Source organism: Drosophila melanogaster, chromosome 3L, assembly GCF_000001215.4.
Source record: "Drosophila melanogaster chromosome 3L".
NCBI lineage: Eukaryota > Metazoa > Arthropoda > Insecta > Diptera > Drosophilidae > Drosophila > Drosophila melanogaster.
The window spans coordinates 14,806,214-14,828,863 of NT_037436.4; the positions used below are offsets into that span (position 1 = coordinate 14,806,214).

Sequence of the window (22,650 nt, forward strand, 5' to 3'; positions counted from 1 at the left end):
AGAAAAGTGAATTGTTGTTGCTCTTTTGCCGCTCAAATGATACACAATGGACAGCCCAGAGTACAGCTGCCACCTAGAACAAGTGGCATAATAAATATTTAAAAAATAAACAATGATACAAAATACGTAGAGCGCAATTAAATATTCAAAAGTATACGTATTGCATTTAAGCTGAAACTTAGAGCATAAAAATGGGTAAAATTTTAGTTTCGAAATTCATCAAAAATGGTAAATGCCAGCCACTTTTGTTAAAGAGAATAATCATCAATCATGTTTCAATTATTAACAGTTGAATTATTATCAGTTTTTCAAATATTACTCAATTTTCAAATTTAAAGTAGCATATGTTTTGGGAATCGCACAGAAATATTTTTTAAATCTTGCAATTTACTTGGGCAAGCAAAGCGGCTTAAAAACACTTGTATAGTTCAGCAAACAATTTGATATGCCTAAACAAGTTAAAAATAAAGCTCACCAAATATATACCCTCCGTTCTTTCATAAAAAAATGTGTATAAAATTTATAATGAAGCCGAAAGTCTGAGGAACCCATTTAAAATATATACAAGGACCCTCGGCCTGTTTAAAACAAAAAAGTACAAAGGCATAAAAGCAAATTTGGAAATGTACAAACAAAAAATTCGCTTTGGCAAACAGATTTGAAAATAGACCAAAACAAACCGAAAGCAATAAAAGAGCACGGGAAGTACGAGCAAATTGTTGAAAAATGTAACAAGTCAAAGGAATTTTTTTCAACGTCAAATTCGGTTTTCCCCCCTTATTGCCCGCATTCATTCCCATTCGCTTGGCCAAAAATTTTGCGATAATTTAAATAGAAAAAGTTAACAAAAAATGAAGAAGCAAATGTTGTTTGCTTTCGCTGAAAATGTAAATAAAACCCGAATAGTTAGAGTATACTTGCACGGATATATAGTTGTATGCATGGCGTGAAGTTTTGTGGATTTTGCACGTTGAATTTAATGGAATTTTTAGCAGGGTAAAATTAAAAAAAACCCCACATAGATTCTATCGATAAAAAGAATATTTGAATAGAGGCAAAGACGCTTGTTAAAATCATATATTCCGTTTAAATCCAACAAAACCCAGTCCAAAGTGTGTTTCACTGCGAAGTTGAGAAACTCGCAAAGATTAAAACAAATGCCAAGGAACTTTCTGGCTTTTTGATTTGGCTGATTTTCAACTTTTCTTTTAATGCCCCTCACTCCACTCACTTTTCTCCGTCAAATATGCAAATGAAATGCGTTCAAGTATTTGCTGAAAATTAAACGGAAATAATTGAATTATGCTTAAATCAAATGAGAAGCATTCGATTCAATTTGATCGAAAGGCAGCAATCGCATTGAATAAATAAATAGTAAGTGCAGTAAAAAACTAACCTATGGCGAGGAAAATAATGTAAATATTTGCGTAATCTAAAATCATTTGCATAGGGCACCAAGTGAAAGCAGTTGGATGGAAAAATTCAACTGTCTCCCTCTCGGGATTTTTTGTTTTCCTGTTGGATTTCGCATTTATCTGCAAGGATGTTTGACAGCCTGCCGGAAGTCTGCCAATTAGAGCAGGATCTGCAGGCCAGGATTTGGTCGCAAGCATACAGAAACGAAAGTCTTTTAAATAAGTTAAACCATGCCAGTTGTATGTGCTCAACCGGAGTGATGCAAATAAATGCCTAAGCATTTTAAAAGTTTTCGAATAATAAAATCCATAATTAATGGCTAGCAGCAAAAAAAAGAAAAAAACAACTAAATCAAAAGAGAAGCTGCAGAAGTGTGTGAAATTTTAAATTAAAGGATAAAACCCACTTGCATGTGTTGGACGAGTGTGCTTCGTCTAATTCCCAAAGGATCTGTTTCCACCCTAAGAACCAAAATGAATATGAATGTGCATCGTATGTTTTGCCAGCTTGAGTCGCCTGCATTGGGGATTTCCTACCAGACCTACAAAAAATGAAGTAGAATCGTCCAACCAAAATTTATTCTGTTGTCGCTTTAGAATAGAGCAGCCACCAAGGACCAACTAAAAAAAAAAAAAATAAAAAAAAACAGAGGATAAAATACATAAAAGTACAGATACAATTTGCCAGAAAAAAGTGTTTGCCCAAAAATTGCAGTTACAATGGGATGAAGTGCTAGAATTCTGTTCAAAATAAAGCAATGAAATACAAAGCAAATTTTAAGTTATTATGTAAAACATTTGAATGTTAAAGGGACTAAAGCTAAAGTTGTAGTAGTAGTAGTAGCAGTTAATGAAAACCTGGAATAATTCTTTCCACGTATTTGTATTCTAATATTTATTGAGCTTTAATATTTTTGAAAAGGTATTAAATGATGGCAAATAGACCTTCCTTTCGACAGTAGTTTTCCGTTGATTGTGTGCCTATTGTATGGGCGATTGTAGACGAGCGTCGAGTGACTGAGCTAAAGTCACATGAGTGCAATTTTAAAACAGTGAAAGATATATAAAGCGAAAGCAAACAACTGATCAAATCTCGCCGCTATTGCAATGGGCGTCGTTTTCCGAAATGACGGCTTAGATGTACGTCCCATAAAAAAAATATAGACGAGCCAAACCTGAAAGTTGAGAATGAGAATGGGATTGAGAATGAGCTGGGGGGCCAGGCACCAAGATGGCAAACAACTGAGGTTGCAATAAATCCCCGGCAAGACAAGCAAAAGGAGCTGCAATTGAACCGCCTGCTCTTTGGCGCTTGGTCCTTCGTCCTTGCTCCTTGGTACTGGGGTACTTGGTCCTCAATCCGTCGTCCTGGGCTCGTATAGCGCAACAGAATGTCAATTACTTGAATGTGAGGTTAGGTCAAAGCCATCTAGCCGAGCTTGATTTTCATTTGAAAATTCCCTGTCCGGTCTGAAAATGGGGAAAACTATCGGCAGCCCATGGGTGGCCGATTGCCCTGATTGCCCTCCCAGTTACTTTGACTAATTTCGGCAAATCGACGTGCGATGGCAATAAATTCTTGCTCAAAATCTCGAAATTTAATGGATTAAGGGATGTGGGAAATTTAGCCTTGATTTGCGGTTTGATTTTTCATATTCCAGTTGCATTTATTACCTACTGACCACACTGCATTTGTGCATTTACACTCGAAGACAAAAAGGATATATCATTTTTGCTTTTTAAAATTTTAAAAAATTGCATGGTTGCTTATTAGGCATTTTCAAAATAAATAATAAGATAGCGCTTATTTTGCCAATATTTATAACCATTGCAAGCCTTTTAAAATGACTTTAAATGTATTTATTTAGTATTGGAATCATTTTAAAGTTTTACAACAATTACTTCACATGCTTACAGTAAAATATTTTTGGTTGTGTTTTCTATGGTGCTCGTAGTTCTTGTCACGTTTGGACTTAAGTTTCATATTTTTGGCACAATTTATGGCCCCCTTTTTTTTTGCCAGTGAGCCATCAAGAAGTGAGCAGAAAAGAGTCTTGGGCCAAGTCGAAGGGTTCTTTTTTGTGGGTTTCCATTTATCGATGGCCTGCTTGCAAGTTTGTCTGTCAATTGGATTTCGTCCTGGAAGTGAGCTTTGAGTTCTGGGTTTCCGTTTGCCATTTAGATCCGCAGCCATAGCCAGCGCCCGAATCTGAATCAGAATCTGAATCAGAATCAGAATCACTGGCACTTGGCCGCCTTTGAGCTTTGAACATGCGAGAGGCTGGCCTGGTCAAATGCTCAAATGCTTGGCTCGTTTGCAGGTTTCCTTTGTGCCGCTGGGCTCGGAATTCCTGCTTAGAGTTGAACTTCGAAGATTTTTCGCATGCCTTCAATCGTTTACTCCGTTGAATAGCTGAAATTTGTTTATTGGAAAAAAAAACCCTAGAACAATGGAAAAATTCTAACTTAATCTGTCAATTAAATCAGCAGAAGGGCCACGATTAGTGTGGGCTTGTTAAAACACCAATGGGCTGGGAAATTGTATTTATATTTCTTTATATAATTATAATTCTCTCTATTTCCATTGTATATTTTTGTTGCTGTACTACGGATCACTCACATACTTCGTCTTAAAATTATTCAAATTAGTTTTCATCTAAAAAAAAGATATAGTAACATTTATTAACATTCCCATGGAATATTTCAAGCTATAGTTCCTTACTTTGTAATTTACCCCCTCGAACAGTTAAAAAAGTTTCTGCTTTTCCAAATCTCTGCACAAGTTGATAAACAACATCAAAGAGACATAAACACAAAAAGAGCAAAACTGAGACGCAGGCTATGACTATAACAGAATTTACCCCGCGAAAGCGCGCCATAGTCACACTTTAATAAATATTTTTGGTAATATGAATAATAGATACATAGAAAGCTGGCTAAAATAGCTAGCATGCACTTATTAACTTTTAGTTTTCCTCTATAATTAAACGATGTTTTAATGGAACCGAATTAGGCTAGTGCGGCAGAATTGGGTTGGCTCCATATCATTTTCGAAACTTTTTTTTTTTGAAGTGCCAAGTGTTCTTGGCCAAGTAAACTTAAGATAAAGCGAGTGACGAATACGTTGACGTCTTTTGGCCGTGATGGAAGCAGTCGCAGCGCAGGAGCTGTCGCATCAAAATAAATGGATATAGTTTAAGTGTAGGAAAAACATGGCCGAAACGGAAGAACTAATGGATGGATGTATGGCTGGCTGGTTGGCTAAAAGATGGGCTGTGACAGGGGGTCGAGATGTAGCCAGAACTGTCAGATCTGATGCCGTTGTTGCTGTTTTATTCTATGAACTCAGAACGCGTCGCGTCATTCGCAATTTTTCTATTGTTTGCCCAGTTTTTTTTCGCTTTACCCCTGCTATGTTTTCCTCCTTTTTTTTTTTTGCACGTTACGTCTGTTTGTCAGACAGCTGAGCACTGTTTATATGCCAGACATATAGCCATATAGCCCAGTACATCGCCACATATATGTAGATACATATATCCCGGATATATATACGCATATAACTCTGTGTGCCCAGACGACTGCCTGTCGACGCAGTTCGCTCGTATTACCCTGTCAATCTTTACTTTCATGTGCTCGTTTGCAGCGTTTTCGCGCCGTAAGTGAGAGGGAAATTACGGAGGTGTTTTCGACCATTCCCCGATGTGGAGTGGCGTTTTGGGGAATTGCTATAGCATTGATTTCGATTCGCATTGAAATATACGCATTGATCTATTTTTGGTTCATTTTAGGCGGAAACGCTCATTTGACGTCCTTTGCATTTGCAAATTTTTTCATATTTTCCTATGAATGTTTTTTTCAATATTAAAGAATACAGATTAATCCCTTTTGTAAAATCCAAACTACCTTCCTGCTACTTAGCGAAATGAAATTGCCAAGAAAGTTTGCCGGATTCGCAACATAATAATGCTGCGCAAAATTGAATGCAACCCCTTAATAGTTTTCAACCATATGAACGTATTAAAATCCAGCTAAAAAAAGGGCTGGCCGTCAAAAAAATAAAATAGAAAGGAAATGGGAACGGCAGGGGAGAAAATGCGATGAAGGCTTTGTCCGTGTTCGTAGCTAGAGAAATGAGCAAAAATTCCAACGAAATGGCAAAGGCGGCGGGAGATGGGGGGCGCGGCCGCGGTGGGAGTGGAAATGGGAGTGCCTTGTGTGACACAAGTGACACTATTTTCTGGCGCTGCCAGTGCCACAAGTAGAAATTCGCTAATGCCCGCTGTTGCAGGCGGCACCAGCAGCGGCAGCAACAACAAACAAGCGCACTGGGGATGCAGCGCCATGTTGCAATTATTATTTCCGGCTGGAAGCGAAAAATAAAGTTGGATATGCAATGAGCAGGAAGCAGCACACGCCAAAAGCACAGGCGTGGCGTGCGAAAAAATGAGGCCTCCCACCGACCAAAATAACACTCATCCGCCGCGTTGCCCAACCTCAAATCCTGTTCGAGATGAGAGAAGGGAGTGGAACCGAGTGGAACCCTTTTAATTTAAAGATTAGTGCTTCTAATTTTGCTGGTACTATGGCACAAAGCTTATGTACATATCAAAATAATTTAAGTGTGATTATAAGTAGTTTGTAGGCTTATATGTGCTACTTTCGTGCTGTGACCTCATTATGTATGTAAATATGAATAAATCCCAGCTTATTTCGAAGAGCTCGCATATCGCCGATCGCACTGAAAAGAAGCAGTATAATATTTTATGTTTGCGAATTGATAGTTTTTCCTGGGCTGCTCATCTAGATACATCTTTATCGCGAGCCTTCACTGTCCTTTTTATTCGCGGCCCGCTAAATTCCAGCCCATCAACAGTGGTAGCGAAAAAAAAAAAAACAACCGTGGATGGCAGGGCCTGCGACGCCGTTTCCTCTTTTGTTTGTGTGCAGCGCATAATTTGCGAGACAAACATGCAAAAATGCCCCAGAAGTGAAAAAAATATCCCAACCTACATCCAGATCCATGCATATACATACATACATATGTATGTACATACATATGCCGGCGTACATACGGATCCGAAAAGGGAGAACAATTCCCCAGCAAGTTGAAGTGCAAAATGGCGGGAGCAAAGGACTCCAAAGGGGGCCTAAAAGCGCGGCTTACAGAGACGCTCGCAAAGTGGGATTCTTCGTGGGGTGGGGTGGGTGGTGGTGGTGGTGCATAAAAAGGGGTATCAAATGGGGGAGGGGGGTGGTGTGTAGGGCACTGTGCGGTTGCGGCCTGAAGATTTTGAAGTTTTTGCGGTGGCCGCTGCTCTTTTCGTTTCGCTTCAAGACGCAAAGTTTATCTTGCGCTTAGGCGCAACGGTCGCGAGTTGCAACCGATGGCTTCATCTCAAAGGATCTCTACTTCGTCCTGTTTGTAAGTGTGATGTACTTAAAGGAAAGGATTTCATACCAATATTCATTTATTATGAAGAAAGTATTTGAATATTTTACAACTTACATAAGATTCAAAATAGAGACAGAATAGCTTAAAATTTCGGATTATCATTGCATTTTTTCAATTTTATTTTAAATTTAATATAATACTCCACTCTTATAAATTTAAGGGCCTACCTTGTATTGGTCTATAGACTTTTCAAGAATTTACCTTGATTTTTTTGAGTGTTTTTGGCGTGGCTTTCTGTTTTTGGCCTTTTTGACTTGTTTATGGCCATAAGTTGATTTCCGAAATGGAATTCTCAAAAAGGGATTTGGCTGCCGGCTCGGCCCGAAACCTCATTATTGGACTTCAAAGCGAATGGCAAATCCCGCGGCCAGAAACCCGGTCAAAACCGGCCTCCGTTTATTTAAAGGAAATGTACCGCCGCCTGCAGGACCACTATCCAAAACCACCCACCACCACCATTATTCCCACAATAATCGAAAAAAAAGAATCCATTTTTTTATGTGCGCCCCACTTCATTGTCTTGGATCCAAAATGGAGGAAGGATATTATTGACTAATGGCTGCAGTCGAGGCAAATTTATGGTGCTCAAAGGATGTGAGGGTTTGTGTGCATGGGTTAATGAACATTTTTGATGGTAATTGAATGCGGCACTTGGGTTTGCCACCGTAGTTATGTCTGATGTATTGCCCGCCCCCGGGGGTAAAATATATAATTTATACACACGATTGATAAGCCAAATGAATTTGTCATGTCTCATACTTTTGCTCTCAGATACTGATTGCGGCTTTAAACAGGAAAAAAATGAACAAAATAATGGGGTAAATAAATAATTATGGATTGTGCTGCATGTCACCATAGAATAGTAAAACTTTGAATTTGCCTGGCCAACAATAAATGTGAATCTAGAAATCCGGCAAACGAAATGGAATCGTAAAAATGAAAACAAGTTGCAAATAAACAAAAAGCCAAATCCCTTGTAGCCATAACCCCCCCTCAAAAAAAAACCAAGTGAGAATGGGAAAAGGGTAAAAGCAGCAACTGAAGGAAAACAAAAGAAAAACATTTGTTTAGCACTTGAAAAATGTGCTCGACTGCACAGGGCAACGGCGAAAATTCTGCGGCCCTTGATCATGTGGTTCTCCGCTTTTCCGAAAACCCCGCTGCCTCTTTATACTTGTCAACCTTTATATGAAAATGTTTGAGCTCGTTTTTTTTTTTGCTCCTAGTTAGACTTTGTGAACCCAAAAGGGCCTGCGTGTTCCTGCATTTGTCGCTTTTCTATATGGCTTGAACAGTGGTGTGGGTTGCTTTTAGTTCTAAGTTAGATAAAATAATACACCATTTGGAAAATACTGAAAATATTGTATTAAATTATATTAATAAGAATTTAATTAGATTTTGAGTAAGTTTTTATGAAGCTTAAAACACTTTTAGTTTAATAAATAGGGCTGCCACTTTCATTCTTTTGGAGCATACAAAAATGCCCTGCCTTTAAAGCTCCAATAACTCTTGTTCCCGTCCAAACAAATATAAAACTTCTGCGGCCTTTCAATCATACAAAAAAATTTTAAATTTGTTATTACTTAGTTATTATAGCTCTGAGGGGCCAGTGTAACTTTTTTTCGTTTTGTTTTTGTCACTGTGGTCACGCCGCTGTCATCAAGCCAGATGCTCCCCCGTCTCAAAAATTTCCGCCCCTTTCTCTTCATCGGATAAACATTGGGACAAAAAAAAAAAAAGAAAAAAAAATGGGGAGGTGGACGGGTGGCAAAGTGGGAAACTGGGAAAAACTTTGGGGAAAACCGAGGAATACAACATAATTGCAATTTGCGTAATTGTGCCCCTAAAGCTGAATGAGAAATGAGCGGCAACGAGTCGTGCTCTGAGTAACTGAGAAGAGAGTTAAGCTTTTGCTTAGCGGACGCGGATGACAACTCTACGGACGGACAGTGCGGACGGACTGGAGCACGGCTAAAATATGAATATCCGAATGTACTTAATAAACAAAAACACAGAAGAAAAGCAGCCAGAGTAAACAGTATGTAGTATGCATGGAAAGAGACCAGACCTTCATTCCTCCCTAAAACCGTGCACAAACCCGCCATTTTTTCGAGTCCCTCGAAATTCACCAAGAGGTTTTTTTTGGAAGTTGGGGGGAAGTTTGGTGGCTTCCGTGTGACACCCATGGAAAACTGCAATGAAGTTTATTTTGTTTTTTTTTTGTTTGTGGGGGTTTTTGTGTCGGTTGGGGAATATTTTTAATTTTAATATGCATGCTGGACGCTGCCGGAGGGCGGCTCCTGTGGCAGGGGGCGTGGTTTTCGGTTTTGGGGTACATCAGTTGAAATTTTCATGGCCTTTGTATCTGGTGATAGTGCGCGTTTATTTTCTGTTTTCATTGTTGTACATAAAAATACAAATTTTGCTGCGGGATTTGTAGCTAGATTGAACTTCTAATTGAAAAATGTTGCATCAGGTTGCCATTGCAAAAGTGAATTTAAAAATTCAAGGTTCATGTAGCGCAAAGATTAAATATGTTTTTCACTGTGAACGATTACTGGAATTCAGAAAAAATGCATTTTTGGTTAGTTGTTTTAACAATTTGAAATGAATTTTAAAAAATGATTGAAAAGATAATTTTATTATTTAGTTGGTTCATAGAAATACCTTTTTTTTGTAATGTTCTTTCCATTTTTTATTTTGCACAACATCGAATGCCTGTAACACACTTTTCAAAGAGTAATTATGGGGTAGTGCAGCAAGAAACCCCAATCACAAATCACTCTTTTATAGGCGAACATGAGTTTTCCCACATTTTTCACATTTAATGTGACAGTTCATAACTTGGCCGCAAACAATGTTTGGACCGATTACACCTGTCGCATAACCCAGCCTTGATTTGGAACCCTCTTAGCCGCCAATTTGCCCTCGCCAGTACTTTTTATTGCAGCCATGTGTTTATTTGTTTGGCCGGCACTTTGAAAGCCACTTCTCGGCAAAAACCGAACTTCAGACGTGGATGGAAAAAAAGGAGGCTGAAAAAATAAAATTACTTGACGCCCCCACACAGCAGCTGGCCAAAAACTCGTTGGCAAGCTTATTGTCAACTATTTAAATGCTGCAATTTCGGTCTTTTGTGCAGCTGGAATGTGTGAGGCCCGAGCAGCCATTACACTTGTGGCCATTGTTTGCCTTTATAGCCTTTTGTTGCATAAATCGTTTACTACAATAAAAAAAAAAAAACGAGCAGAAGAAAAAGTTACTGCCGCTATCGCCACTCGTACTTCTTGTTCTTGTTCTGCTGACTGCCGTGTGTAATTTGTCATTCACACCACGTGCTCGGCTGAGAATTCAGCGGCGGCAGGAAGAGCCACTGCAGTCTGCAGTTCTTCACCCTCGCTTCCAATCCTACAACATAGCCCCCCCCCACCCCACACACTTTACGTCCATTTTTCCAACCCACTTTTCCGCAATCCAGACCCACCATCCAGCATTTTTAATGGCAGCGAATACACGCGTAAGACGCGACCATTTCCATAATGCAGCACAAGGGCCACCAGCATCTTCAGCTCGGATTGGTTGCACGATGCGGGGCACAGTGGTTACAGATCGACAATAATTTCCATATTCAACAGACACAACATAAATACAAGAGAATTGTAACATTTTTTTGGGTAGGAAAAACCTATGACCTCGGGCTTAGGGAATTTATTATTCGATTTGGATAATTTTTGGATTTTTTCTTGTTAAGAATTTTTATATAATGTGCTTGCATATTTAATGTCATAAAAATTGTTGTAAAGAATTTTGTACTAAGAATAAAAATGCATGGTGTTTCAATTGTCTAATTTAGTAATGTGTGGTTGCTTTTGAGCCCCGTTAATATTTTTTGAATTACATTTCGCCGACTCTGAACCACTGTGCACTGCACAGTAAGCGCAATACTGTATGCACTCGAGTTGTATTTAAATGGTGTGCGAGCATTCGGAAAACCCTTCGCTCGTTCTTGTCGCAGCATCTTAGTGCTCTTTTTCCCAGCTTGGCGCACTTTTGTTCTTAAAATTCTGCGTACGTGATCGAAATGTTTGGCAATGTAATACATTCAGTACTTTCAGTGCTTATATCCCCTGCATTGCTTGAATATAAATTTAGCTTAATTTTTTGGTTTTATTTATTTTTTTTATGTTTGAATATGTTTGGAAATTTATGTGCATTCGAGTAATTTATTCAGGGCATTTGGTAAATTTGATGGGGTGGAAATTGTATACTCGGGGATACTTTGCGAATATTGCATTTAGTTTTAAAATCAATTCATATATTTACCTTCCCTTTTTCCCCTTAGATTTATAATGGTATGTGTTGGTAATATAAAAGATTTTGCATATCAATTATTAAAATTTACCTGATCAAGAAAAATGCTATTCGGCCTTAGTAACAAGGCTATTGATTGTAAATCAATTATAAAATCATCAGTCACTTACCAGCTTTGTCTTTGGCCTGAACATTTAAGCAAACAAAAGCGTGTACTCAATATCACGTATACGACATGGTTGTGTACCCAACTTTACTTATTTAAATGTTCATGCTTACCCCGTGCTAAAGATGATTAATATGCTCAATAGGCATTGTTGGGCCTGGGCCCCGGAATTGGCACCAGGTGGAAGACCCCAATCCCCATCCTCGGATGTCGCTGGGCTCTGGGTGACCTTTTGTCTTAATTACACACACACACACGCACACACGCATAGAGACCCAAAGCCCAGACGACCCATTTCAAGGCGAAACGCCACCGAAAACATCTCCCAAGCCAAGAAATATTAATGAGCTGCTGCCGAGTTGGAGTGTTGTCTAAACAAAACAACAACGGCAATAGCGATGGCGATGGCAAACAACATTTTGTCTGCTCATAGATTTTTGATTCAAATTTAATTACTTAAAGGAAATTATACTCAAATTGGCTTTCAGCTTTGGCGCACGCAAGTGGAAAATATTTTCATCTTCATCAAGATATTTTTGTGTGTGCTTGAGTGGGGATAAAGTGGAGTAGAGTTGCTTTTTTTGGATGGGGTCGATTGTTTGGGGTGCCCTTTTTGTGTGTTTAATGCTATTAAAAAGGCTTTCAACGGAATATTTTTGGGTTATTTTAGAATCAATTAATCTATTAAATTGTATATATTTAATAGCGTTAAATGGTTGTGGCTCCCTTGCTGACCGTTTTACGTTTCTGTTCAGCAATTTTGGGGTTTTTGGGGCCAAATTAGAAAGGATTCTTCAAAAGTGTTAAATTTGAAAAGATCTTGGATGCCTTCAACTTCATAGGCGCAGAAACAATTTCAAAGAAATAAAGATAATGAAATAATGTAATGAGTGATTAAGTATACGCATAAAAGAATTCGAAATCATCTTGAAATATTTGTGAAACATTAAAGGCAAACCTCAGCCGCATTAAAATGTACACATTTCATATTTTCCCGTTTGCATTTAAATAATTTATTGGAATAGTGTCAGGATTATTGCGGCTAACCGAGGCAATCGAAATGCCAATTTAGCAAACGGAAATCATCTAGAAGATTTCAATCGGAAGAAAATGTCAACAGAACGGAAAATTTGCCAAATTAAAAACTGTGCCAAAAAATAGCAAACGAATAGAAACCAACACGCTATATATATAGTATATAGTATATATATTTTCCATATGTTTGTGAGCAATATAAATCATAGTTCAAGGCTGGATTTAATGCATTTGCAGCCTGAGATGGCTTAGCACAAGGGCGAAAACCACTTGCGCCTGCCAGAACTGGAATAAAAATGCAATGTTTTATATATATATAAGTGTATCCACAAACAAACGTGTATAAAATGCGCATATATAACACATAGAGGACCGCAGCTCGCATTTAATATAAAAATAAATAAAACGGAACTGGGTTGCCCCCAGCTTAGTGAAGAAAAAGACGGGAAATGGGGTTGCAAAGTGTTATATAAGTAAAAAAAGTGCTTAACCTGACCTTGACTTATAAACACTTTTAAAACAATTATTTTTCTTTTTTTTTTTGCATTTTGCATTTTTCTGCCGCTGCTTATTATTGCAACTAGCAACCATAGAACAGAAATCATTAAAGTTGAAAAAAAAACGTAATAATAAAGAAGCGAAACCCACTCGACTTGATGCAAATAAGCAAAACAGCAGCAGCTGAAATGCTTTGAGTGATGCTTATGAAGCTGAGCCAGCTGAGTGGGTCAGTTGAGCCCGGTACATGTGATCACAGTGAGCACTGGCTATGGAGTATAAATATATAGATAAGTACAAAAGTACCCAAAATGAGATAGAAAATACAGTCAAGACACAGATGCCTATTTGCAGATTATGGTTTGATTTTTGATATAATATGATCCATTCCAAATACTTAGAAATTATTTACGGTTTCTTAAATATTAAAAGTTATAAAATATTTTCCAGGAAAGTAAACATTCAAATGAGTTTATTTTACAGACCTGCAGCAAATATAAATGATATAAAACAACTAATTATATTTGCATTCAGTCAATAAAGGGATTTTCAATTCACAATTAGCGCTTTTCGATAACAATGAATGCATTCTGTGGCAGACCCCTTATAATTGCACACAATCAGGTGACTCTCAGCCAGTTTAAGATTTGCCCATGTGGGTAGGGCTCCCCATCCCCATCTGCCGCCCTTCCCCGTTCCCACCCAGCTGCAGTGCCTCACTACCCCCTTTTGGTTGGAATCCACAATAACAATAACTATGCATGAGCTGTATGAAAGTCAAATAATAATGATTGGAAGGAACCACAAAAACCGACTGCGCCACAAAATCAATAATTAAAATCGCTGCAAGGTGCTTCTCTTGATTACACGAAAAGATACAAAAATCATATTTAACTTGAATCGAGAAAAAGTAAATGCTGGCTTCAAAGGCAGCAACTAAATCAGCAATTTAAAAGCCAAAAACAAAAAGAAAAAAAAAAATAAAAAGAGAAACTGAAGACAGATAGGCAAAAGCAACAGTAGTACAGCGATGAGTACTAAACGATAGACAGAAAAATATGAGAATAACGATACAGCACCAAAGTCAGAACAATACATAAAAAAAAGACGTAGCTTAAACCGCAAAAAAATAGCATCGTTAGATGCGCCTCAAGGTCAGCTGAGCATTTGTATCGTATTGAATTCTCGGCGTTGAAAATAAGATAAAGAAAAATATAGAAACTAATCAAAATAATAACTCTGAGCAATTAAAGTCGCTTAGAAATATAGTTTTAGAGACCTGGGACTTTTGAATGCTCTATAAATAGCCAATTAAAAATTCGAAATACAAACTCTATATTTAGTAAAGAATTGCTTTTAATTTAACTTGTGGATGATGTAACCTAAGTTAGCTAGGGTTAAAATAGCCATCAAGTAAATTAAAAAATTAGTGTTTATTATTTGTAACCCTTTTGCGATTCTATAAAATCTAAAATAATAAGCACTTGCTCTAGCTCGTATTAATTGGTTTAATTTAAATTAATATGCAGTTTTTTGCATTGCATGTTCAAATGTCTCAGAAAATCTGACCTAGTAATAATATAAAATGATAAGTGTGTAGCTGTCTCTTGACATGGAAAATCTCTTACATTTTTCATAACCCAAATTTAAGATTGCTGTGCGCTGACTGACGTCTTACGATCATTAGGAATAAAGTTACTACTACATTAATATTTTAAATACCTCTGGGCGTTACAAATAGAGATTCTGGACGTAAAGCACTGAAAACAAGAGGGATAATTGCAACGTTTTGTGACTTCGACATGTGTAAGCCAAAGGGCTTACAAACATGTTGGGGGATTTGAACTGGAGCTTTATGTTCACACATCTTGCCCAAGAAGTTATAACTCCTTAATCTGTTGTTGTTCTGCTCTCGGTGGGTTTTGCGTTTTCGTTTTTTGTTTATCTGCCAACTTTGACAAACATCAGAAATGGATGCCATGCCAAGGAGGGGTGACAAAAAGTGTGACAGCATTCTCAAAACTATTCTGCTGGGCCAAGCCCCACAGGCGTTTTTGGATCTGTCAGAGTGCCAAGTGAAGAAGATATTGCAACATTTTTAGCACTTCAAGCGAATGGGGCACAAACGCTATTGACACAAGCTGGATAAGCTGACAAAGGTGCTAAAAAATGTGAGAAGATTGAACGCTTCACTGACTCACCTGCCCAAATGCCTGACTGACTGCTTGACTGACTGACTGAGTGACTGAATGAATGACTGTCTGACTGGCAGGCAGTTTATCAAATGATGGACGGTTGTGTACATATCTCTCGATTCACAGTCACTTGTGTAGCTGCGCTGCTAAGTAACTGAAACTGGAATTAACTGAAGCCATATTTAGTGACAATTAGTGAGTGTAATGCGACACAGTTTGTGAAATGTGAGACTCGGCGAAAAAGTTGACAACTTTTGGCTTGTCGAAACGTGTCCTCTTGGCACTTGCCACTCAGTGATGCATATTTGCAAATCGAAATTTTTCATTGTCAAAATTTTGAACAAGAATTTTAGAAAATAATTGATGGGTGGCTAAAAGCCATAATATTAGCGTGACTGGTTTCTGACATAGCTAAAACCATAAAAACGGAGTCATAAAATTAGAGAAACATAAAATACGCTTGTGATTTAAGGCTTACTCGATTGCCGGCGGATATAAATCTTTTCAATTCAATCAAGTTTACAAAATGTAAAATCAATATAAGTGGGTGAACCATCAAATGGCTGTAAAGGCTGTAAAATGAGTAATATAAACTAACATATTTTCTAGGAAAAATCATACATACATCTTGGCATTCAATAAAATCTTATGATTGAAAAAATTTCACTTCATACTTCAAATTTGTACCAATTTCTAATTAGTATATATATATATATAGTATTAGCAGTTGCAATCTAGGTAAATCAAGAATGAATTTAAGGCATATATCATGTACTTCGATGTCTCATTCATGTTGTTCCAGCTCAGCTAAGAAAATTGTTTAACACCCATAACTGAACTTTTCCAGTATAACCGGCCAGCTGGCCTAATAATTTATTGGCCAAGCACTTAGTATTCCGGTGTTGACAGGGCCGCAAACCAGAAAAAATCTGTACCACGTCCATCTTAAATGACAACTGGCATTGAAACATTTAACGCGTTTATATTTAAAATGTTTGACTACGCATATGGTGTCTGGCTAAGTACATAAATGTATGACTATGGCTAAATGTGTATGCATATGTTGGTCTTGAATCGTCGAATCGCCGCCGCTTCTGCCTCCGCCTATTTTGGCCAAGACAGCTCAGCTCAGCAGAGCACACACACTCGCAGTGCATACATAATTAATTTATAAATTGTTAAGACAACGAACGATACAACACTTGGCCGTACATTTCTTTTGATGCTTTATCAACTGACTGGAATTTTGTGATGAGGGTTGCGGTGGGGATTGGGGATTGGGGTTTGGGGGTTGGGTTGGGCGGTTAAATGGGTGGCGTTGGGTGGTGCTGGGTGGCAACGGGCTGTCAGCTAGCGTAACGCTTCGTTTGGTTTTGCCTTGACAGCTGCCTACTGGTGCGGGTTGGCTGGTAATTGTGAGTGGGTGGGGTTGCGATAGGGGATGTTGGGCTGGGCCGTACAGTCAGCCTGTCTCAATTAAGCGCAAATTGAATTAAATACTTTCACATGCGAAAACAAAGCTGGCCAAACACGCACTCCATGGCCAGGAGACTGAAGACGTGTTTTTCCTATTAAAAAGAAAAATGTGAACGTAGAGCGGACTTGAAAGGCTGGCTCCGAAGGGAAACGGCCATGAATCTGTGCCAGATGAAACAATGGCAGGCACAAGCCTGGGATTCAATGATAACAAATTGAACGTGTGCTGGGAAAATGTATAGGGCTTATGATCCTTCATACCCAACAGAATGCCAGAAAATTCTATTTTGTGTTTAAGCTATATTTGTATTTAAATATTTATTTCAATTTCCCATTAGATGTGGATGAGGAAAATAGGTTATAGAAATGTTATAGAGGCTATTATCACAGAAAAGTTATGGAATAAGTTTTACGCAAATACAAAAAAAATTTAAATTCATCATTGATTCATTTATTTAAAAAAAAAACTAAGCAAATGGACAGTAACAGTCTCTTGAGCAATTTAAAGAACCTCCAATTAATCTGCTCATCCAAATAGCAATATTTAAATTATTATTATTTCCAAGAACAATCTGTAAAATTACAGTTGTTGAAATTCTTACAAACTCACAGGGGATTCAAGTTCGAAGCAGGCTTTTAGAGGCTTATAATCTCAAGCGGGACTCGTTAGAAAGCTTGAAAATACCTTTATACCCCACTCGAACTGAAATTGGTTTAATTATATGGATACCTTAGAGACATGAGTCCGTTCTGGGCCCACTGTGTTAAGCCCTCTGACTGATGCCGTAAATCCGCAGAGCCGCCGAGACTATTACGTGGTTAAACGCACCATGTCCACATAGGTCTCAGATGGCCGATCTGCCTGGCCAGTTATTCGCTCAGGCACACACAATCAGTTGACCCAGTCGTGGAAATGGGATTTGGTATGTGGATGGGGATTGGGGAATGTCCAGATACATGGACATAGATACAAATTCAATCTTTTACTGCCTGTGTGTTTTTTCTCAATGGCAGCGCTTCACTTTTGTTCGTACAATTTTGCACTTGCTTTCCCAGCACCATGATGTCCTTTTACCGAGTTTTTCTTTCGCATGTTTTGTTTTGCTTTGCTTTGCTTTGCTTTTGGTTTTGTTTTTGGTGTGACACACGTTTTGCTACAATCTTCTGGCACTTTGTGCTAGCTTTGAATTGTAACATTGAAAAAATATATATCTTATCAAAGATATGCCAATTTGTAAAAAGAAATATTTTAATACTTACTTCAATCCAAATATTATAAGCAGTAAGTCAAATCCATCTTATATCTAATTAATTCGATTAAAAATAGTAAAATAATATTACTATTTATTATTGAAAAGTTAAGATTTTTTAAGAACGATCCTAATTATTAATAACTTTTATTTGAATGCAACAACTATTCTTAAATGTCTGTAGTTAGTTTTTGCACGGTGCATGAAACCCACACACCGTTCTCGCAGCAGATTTTTCTGCGTTGATTTGTCTTGGATTTCTCCGTTCGTGTGTGTTGGTTCAGCCTTTAATTCATTAGACCACAATCGTATTAACTCTGTAGTTGGGGATCTGGGCCTGCAATTTCATTTCATTTCGGTTCGGTTTGGTTTGGCTCAGTCCAGTTCAGTTCAGGTTTTTTCCCTCCTTTCGCTCGTGACACTTTTTTTTCCAGGGCATCGCTTACAATATCCCCATACACGCAACACACACTCAAACACACGGATTGCTGTGGGACATGACAGCTTTTGGCTGTCATGTTTAGTCCGCGCGTTGTGTTGTGATTTCCGTTTCCGCTGGCAATCCGGCAAATGCATGCGGTTGTCTCTTTCACGCTTTTTACGCACCGCACGCTACGTGTCGCCGCCAATAAAAAGTACAAACAAAAAACCGACAGCCGGAAAAAAATAAACGGAATTACAAGTTATCCCACCACTCTGAACACACACACACAAACGCACTAAGCACGCACCGAATCTATAGCTATGGCAAAGCTATAAAAGTCAATAACGTCGTTAGCAAAAAATAAAAAATCAAATTGAAAATATAGTAAGACAGCTGAAAAGAATGCGAAAATGGAATAAAAAGTTCAGGCATCGCTTCGCTAATAAATTCGTCAGCGGAATAATTTGGGTGGAAAACAAAAAGGAGGATTCCGGAATGTTTAAAAGAGTTCCGACATCGGAATACTTAGTAGGGGGAACATAAATTTTGCTCGTATAAGAATGATTTTTCCTGGAGTTTTTCTTTTTTTGTTCTGCATCTTGCGAACATAGCAAATTTCTATATGAAACAAATTGATATTTTCTAGGCAGTGATCTTCCCTTTCTTTTTAGTTATATCATTCATACTGTAAGAGTGTGTAGTGTTAGAGAATTTTGAACAAGTAGAAGTTTTATAATATATAAGCTGTAGTGTATCTACCCTCACTATAACTCTACTCTACATATATATAAGTAACGTACATACATTGTGACACTTTGTTGCAAACACAAATAAACATAATTCACATCAAAGACCACATGCACTTACATAAACACTCCAGCCAATGAAATACGATCTAACGCTTATACATAAGCCGATCGCGGAGCGTGAGAATGCTGAGCATGCACTTAGCAGCTCAAGTGGTCAAGCCATACATAACATATGTATGCCTTCTGCATACACATGTATATGTATATACAATATATACAATATGTACAATATGTAAGAACACCATGTACGGGTAGCTGTACCCAAAGACAGCAACATAGGATTCATTCAAATAAAACGATTCAAACGGAACAGACGCTCTGAGCTATTCAATATCTATTACACTGAGCTATTACTTATTACTTATTACATGGCGACCGTGACTTGGTCTCGAGTCTGCCTCTGTGTTGTGCCTCTGTGTATTGTGATTATGTATCGTGTATTGTGTTTGTGTTAAAAAAAAAAAAAAAACAACATTTTGTGCCTATTATATTCAACGTGTGAACACACAAACATAACTAAAATGTACTTGTAGTACTTGGACGCATTAAATGCAAATATATGTTCAATTGAAACAAACAAAGCACAAAAACACACAAAAACACACACAAAAACGCACAAAAACACGCAAACACAGCACACACAGAAGAACAAGCGGCGATTGATGGCAGACGAGCCACAATTCGCCAATGCACAACCACAAGTGCAACGGGACCAGCCAACGCTAGAGGAAGCGTTGCGGTTAAACAACGCCGATGGACCACGCCCACTCACAGTAGCTGAGTACCGGGCACGGCAGGAGAAGAAACAACTACGAAAGCACAAACGCTCAGGACGGAGGATTAAACTACTACAACAACGCCGACTGGTCAAGGAAATGACCCAGTTGGCAAAAGAAGAATCAGCACGACAACGCTACCAAGAGCGTTTGGAAGCCATTGAACAAGAACTTCGCCAAAGTGCGAAGACACGCAAACGGGCTGCTTAAATGCAAATGCCCCAATTTGCCCTAGAATTAAAATAAACCCAAGCCGAGGCGGGAAACCGCTGCTTGAAAATACTAACAAAACTTTATGCTAGGCTTTATACTAAAAAATGTGGTTGGAGATTTTTTTTTTTAAAATCCTATTGAATTGTAAATTGTGACTTGTGAGCCAACCACATTAGCACTATCAAATTTCCATGTCTCTGCCACTGAGTATATATACTCAGTTGCAAATAATTTGTGTAACTTTAACAACTTTAAATTTTCTATTTCAAAAATAAAATTTTACATTTTAAATTTAAATGAATAACATTTTAAAAATGGATTAAAAAAAAAAAAAAATAACTTTCTTAAAGAGAATTTTCTTTCTAAAAATACAAGAAAAAATAGATTTTTATTTTTCATATTATATATATAATAACATTATATATAATACTTCAAAAAAAAAAAAACGTTTCATTGAATATATAAAAATATTCAACACAAATTAAAATAAATTTTCTCCTCAATTTAAAATTACACAAATCAAACAAAAATTAGAAATAAAATTAGGAAACCTAATAAGTAAAACAATTATATTACATGTCATTAAAATTGAATGAGCATTAAAGATAATTCCATACCGAAGATAGACCCCCTAAAGACAATCATTTCGGAACTGTCTACTATGTTAGACAAAAATTCCAATATAGCGGACTCCACCGCAAACGTAATCAATACAGTTCAGGTATCACAGCCCGAACTTAAAATAATTACGGTACTCCTCATAATAATAGTAGTACTGCTATGTGCGAGTATGATAACGAAATTGTACAAACTACATAACAGATGCCTCAAGAAGAAATACTTGAGTAAGGCATTGGACCTAGATAAGGTCTAAAGTAGTACCCTGCGTACAAATTTCGAATATTCAATTAAATAGAAATTATCTTTACATATATATATATAAAAAAAAAAACAATATCAAACCCAATACTAGGGTCAACAGAAATAATAACAGTTCGTAAGAATTAGAGCATGGAATGGCATGAAATATGCACAACAATTAAAAATATTAAAACTAAATTCGATAAGACATATAAATGCTTATCGCCCAATAGGCCTATACAGGCTGAAACAATTAAAAAACATGCATCTACATTAGTCGACTGCTTTAATGAAGCACGAACACTAATATACGAACATAGAGAAACACTTAATTCTGAACACTGGTCTAAGTTATCAAGACTATTAATCAAACTTCGATTAAACTTGATAGCAGTTAAAAGGAAATTTAGTTTGGAAATTTCAATTCCAACAATACTAAATACCCCTTTAACGATTGATACAGACGAACAATCTGAATCAATAGAACCAGAAGAAATCGATTTAGAGGTCACCGAGTCGGAAGAAAAATATACCGACATCGAGGATAAAGACCTACTAAACCTAACAATTCCAGCTATATTAACATTAGCTGAAGACACTAATCAGGAAAAATTTAAAACAGAAAACATAATGGCACAGTCCAATATTGATTTTCTGAATACAGCATCAAAGCTTATACCCGACTTTGACGGTAAGGCTGAAAACTTAACAAGTTTTATAGATGCTCTAAACATTGTAGATACAATCAAAGGTGAGCATGAGTCTCTAGCTGTTTCGGTTATAAAAACCAAACTTAAAGGCCATGCAAGAAACCTCATAAGTAATGAGCAGACAATTGCTGCAATCATTACCCAACTGTCAAGTGCAGTTAAAGGAGAATCGGTAGAAGTTATATCAGCTAAGCTTCTCAGTCTCCAACAAAAGAGTAAAACGGCCAACCAATACACCCAAGAGGTGGAGAAACTGACAAAGGCTCTTGAAGGCGCCTATATCAGTGAAGGTTTAGGCCAAACTCTTGCCAATAAATACAGCACTACCACAGCTGTAAAGGCCATGACGAAAAATTGCTCCATTGATAAGGTAAAACTTATCATGCAAGCAGGCACATTCACAAACATGAATGATGCCATATCTAAATTTGTAAACAGCTGCACGGAGATAACAGGTCAGAGTAACACTGTACTCTATTATCGACGAGGTGCAAATAACAATAATAGAGGGGGCCGAGGTTATAATCGCGGCAGAAATGGCAACAATTACAACCGAGGCAACAATAATAGTAATAACTATAACAACCGTGGAGGAAGACGAGGCCGAAACCAAGGTAGAGGCCGCGGCAACTCCAACCAAGGTTACAATACCAACAATGTGAGAGTGACGCAAAACACGTCGGAAAACTCACAGACCCCTTTAGGAAACAATCAATAAATGCTAGAGTTCATTCCATCAATTATAGTCTTAATATATTCGTAACTTTTTACAATAATTCAACTGATAACAAGTTAACATTTCTCATTGATACTGGTGCAGATATCTCACTTTTAAAAGTTAATTCAGATAACTTCAAAATTCAGGATGACAAAATAATAAACATCCAAGGCATAGGCCAAGGTGTAATAAAGTCTCAAGGAACAACCCTAATAGATCTTCAATCAACAAAATATATTATTCCACATGAATTTCATTTGGTAAACTCAAATTTTTCAATACCATGTGATGGAATAATAGGCATTGACTTTATAAAAAAATTCAATTGCCAACTTGACTTC

General features: G+C 37.5%; 1 protein-coding gene across 2 annotated transcripts in view, besides 1 other annotated feature; it reads left to right on the plus strand.

Annotated features, from left to right (window-relative positions):
* CG17839 (uncharacterized protein) overlaps window positions 1-22,650 on the plus strand; it is a 77,089-nt gene that overhangs the window by 1,078 nt on the left and 53,361 nt on the right. The gene's annotated exons all lie outside the window — the stretch shown is intronic.
* Window positions 18,968-22,650: part of a mobile genetic element that runs on past the window's edge.